The sequence below is a fragment of the Carlito syrichta genome, unplaced genomic scaffold (genome assembly GCF_000164805.1).
Source record: "Carlito syrichta isolate Samal-C Ts95f unplaced genomic scaffold, Tarsius_syrichta-2.0.1 Scaffold288552, whole genome shotgun sequence".
NCBI classification, from domain to species: Eukaryota; Metazoa; Chordata; class Mammalia; order Primates; family Tarsiidae; genus Carlito; species Carlito syrichta.
The window spans coordinates 14,119-18,128 of NW_007232648.1; the positions used below are offsets into that span (position 1 = coordinate 14,119).

The following is a 4,010-nucleotide window of genomic DNA, read 5'->3' on the forward strand; positions in this document are numbered from 1 at the left end:
GGTTCATGCCTGTAATTCCAGCACTTTGGGAGACAGAGGTGAGACCTGGTATCTACAATTAAAAAAAAAAAAAACTTAGTCGGACATGGTGGCACATGCCTGTGATTCCAGCTACTTGGAAGGCTGAGGAAGGAGGATCCATCACCGAAGCCCAGCAAGTGGAGGCTGCAATGTCTGTGAGAGTACCTGCCGCTGCACTCCAGCCTGGGAGGCAGAGTGAGACAAGTCAAAAAAGAAGAATTCACAAAAAAGCAATTACTTTGTGAGCAACACAGCGAGAGACAATGTTCACCATACACCTACGTAGACTTGACCTGCATGGCAGGAAAAAGTTCTCTTTTGCAAACCTGCTTACCTGAGCTGCGGCGCTCGCTTCCTTGCCCGTTCGCCAGCATAGGGGAGGGTGGTAGGGAGGTTCGCTTTGTCGCCGGAGGCGGGAGGCCATCTCAGAGTGCAGACTGCCATCCCCCGCCGCGGCCTCCTCCCGTGTCACCCCTGGTTCCCGCTTTGTCCGGTTGCACGCCACCGCCGCAGGCGGCCCTGTGCCCGGCCGCCCGCTCTGCCGGCGCGTGGCGACCGCGGCTGCACCCCCAGCCTGAGCGACCGGCCGCGGACGCGACCGAGGGGGATGGGTTGGGCTGAGGCGAGGAGGTGGCGGCGACGGCAGCAGCCCGCCTCCCGCGGACCCCTGCTTTCTGGGGCGGGGAGAGCCGAAGGCCTGCGGCAGCCTGAGAGCGGAGCAGGTGGACGGTGGTGATGGGGAGCTCGGAGGAGAGAGCGGCGTAGTCAGGGTGGTGGGCACCAGATCTGGCAGAAACATCCTGGGATCTTGGTGTTCGGACGTAGGCGTTACCTTCGACTCTTCTGAAGCACAAGACCCTTAAACCACTGTAGATATGGACAAAGAAGAGAGGGAGACTATCAATCAGGGTCAAGAAGATGAAATGGAGATTAGGGTTATAATCTGAGTTGCTGGAAGCATGCTGCCATTTGGGTAGAAGTGATTTGCACCCGCAGGTTTCTCTTCTTCCTCCTGTGTTGGATGCCACGTGGCGGGTGAAAGCAACTTGTATTCGAGCTGCAATTGAAGACCGTGAAGCGGCGCTGCTGAGAACTGCTGATGAATTCAAAATGTGGTCTTGATGCAAAATTTCGCTGTCTTTCTCTGGAGAGTCATTCATTTTCGAATCGAAAATCTACAGCTCATAAGTTTGCAAACGGCCATGCCATTCATTTAACCAAGCGTCTAACTGAAGAGAATGAGCATGAAATGAGTAGACAGTCACAGACTCAGTCATGCAGATTCGCGATTTCACCCACCACAGTGTAAAATGTTTCCGGAATGGTACCTTTAACAATTTTGGTTTCTTTAAAAAAATGCTTTATGGAGTGCATGAAATTATGGCGAAAGTGTCTTCTGTTTTTAAGCTTTTAATTAAGGACGTCCTCGGCCAGGCTCGGTGGCTCAGCCTGTAATCCCAGCACTTTGAGAGGCCCAGGTGAGTGGATTGGCTGAGCCCGCGGGTTGGAGACCAGCCCCGGCAACTTGGCGAAACCTCGTCTCCACCATAAGTAAAAAATCAGCCGGGCATGGTAGTGCGCGCATGTAGTTCCGGCTACTTGTAAGGCTGAGATGAAAGGATTGCCTGAGACCAGCTGGTCCATGCCTGGGTGGCATGAGTGTGCCCCTTCACTCCAACCTGGGTGGCAGAGTGAGACTCCACCTCAAAAAATAAAATCAAATCAAGAGGTTCTTAACCTATTTTACATTTTCTAGTTGTTCGGTGTTATACTGGAGCACTGGTGAATACTATTACTATGCTCTTGCTATTGTGATTATGTCTATAGTATCAGTAGTAAATTCACTATATACCATTAGAAAGCAATACTTTGTGTTACATCATATGGTGGCAGCTTACAGTACTGTGAGAGTTTCAGTTTGTAGAGTAACGAAGAATTAGAAGAGATCTTGTTGATCTTGTCCCCGGAGATATCATGGTAATCCCATTAAAAGGGACTATAATGCCTTGTGATGCGTACTTATTAATGGCAACTGCGTTGTGCCTTCAGATTTGTTTCTACACCAGAGAACACATCAAAGTCATAGTAGTTAAAACAGGATTTAGTACTTTCAATGCACAGCTTGTTCTTCCATATTGTATTCCAAACCAGCCAATTTTAAATTCGACAGAGAGGCCCACTTGTTTCTTCTGTTGGTGACAATGGCAGGCATTGGGTTTATCTACATTATTATCTATAACATTTTAAATGAGGTAGAAGTTGGGGTAATAATTATTGAGTCTCTTGCTTTCATTACAATTATTGTACCACCTGCACTTCCTACTGCAATGACTGCTGGCATTGTGTACGCTCAGAGAAGACTGAAAAAAGGGGGTATTTTCTGTATTAGTCCCCAGAGGATAGTTATCTGTGGACAGTTGAATCTTGTTTGCTTTGATAAGACCGGAACTCTTCCTGAAGATGATTTCGAACTTTGGAGGATTCAACAAGTGGAAAAAACACAATTTCTTTTACCAGAAGAAAACATTTGCAATGAGATGTTGGCCAAGTCCAAGTTTGTTGCATGTATGGCTACTTGTCATTCACTTACAAAAATTGAAGGAGTGCTTTCTGGTGACCCACTTGATTTGAAACTGTTTGAAGCCATTGGATGGATTCTGGAAGAAGCAGTTGAAGAAGAAACAGTGCTTCATCATCGAATGATGCCCACGGTGGTTCATCCTCCCAAAAAACTGCTTCCTGAGTCTACTCCTGCAGGAAACCAAGAAATGGAGCTGTTTGAACTTCCAGCTTTTTATGAGATAGGAATTGTTCACCAGTTCCCATTCTCTTCTGCTTTGCCAGGGTGCTAGGAGATAAGAATACAGACGCCTACATGAAAGAGCACCAGAGGTGATTGCCAGTCTTTGTAAACCTGAAATGGTCTCTGTTGATTTCAAAAGATTTTGGAAGACTTCACTAAACAGGGCTTTCATGTGATTGCTCTTGCACACAGAAAATTGGAGTCAAAACTGACATGGCATAAAGTACAGAATATTAGCAGAGATGGCACTGAAAACAACATGGATTTTATGAGATTAATTGAAATGCAGAACAAATTAAAGCAAAAAAACCCTGCAGTACTCAAAGATTTGGATAAAGCCAATATTCGCACTGTCATGTTCACAGGTGACAGCATGTTGACTGCGGTCTCTGTGGCCAGAGATTGTGGGATGAGTGTACTTCAGGATAAAGTTATTATTGTTGAGGCATTACCTCCAAAGTATGGGAAATTTGCCAAGATAAATTATGCAGACTCCCTAACACAATACAGTAACTCATCAGCAATCGACTCAGAGGCTATTTCCACTAAATTGGACGTGATAGTTTAGAGGACCTACAGGTGACTCGTTATCATTTTGCAATGAATGGAAAATCATTTTCAATGATACTAGAGCATTTTCAAGGCCTTGTTTCTAAGGTGATGTTTCATGACACTGTGTTTGCTCTTATGCCACCTGATCAGAAGACCCAGTTGGAAGAAGCATTACAAAAGATTGATTACTTTGTTGGAATGCGTGGTGGTGGTGCAAATGATTGTGGTGCTTTGAAGAGGGCACATGGAGGCATTTCATTATCAGATCTTGAGGCTTCAGTGGCATCTCCCCTTACCTCTAAAATTTCTAGTATTTCTTGCGTGCCAAACCTTATCAGGGACGGCCATGTTGCTTTAATAACTTCCTTCTGTGTGTTTAAATCTATGGCATTGTAGAGCATCATCCAGTACTTCAGTGTTACTCACTTGTATTATACCTTAAGTGACGTAGAAGACTTCCACTTTCTCTTCATTGAACTGGCAATCATTTTGGTACTGGTATTTAAAGTGAGTTTAACTCTTGCCTGGAAGGAACTTGTGGCACAAAGATCACTCCAGGTCTTATATCTGGGGTCTTCTCTTCTCCATTTTGTTTCAGATTGTCATATGCATTGGATTTCAATCTTTGGGGATT

At 45.5% G+C, this 4,010-nt stretch overlaps 1 pseudogene; it reads left to right on the forward strand.

The window, feature by feature from the left end:
- The first annotated feature begins 896 nt into the window (after window positions 1-896).
- Window positions 897-4,004, forward strand: LOC103255875 (annotated as a pseudogene).
- The last annotated feature ends 6 nt before the right edge of the window (window positions 4,005-4,010 follow it).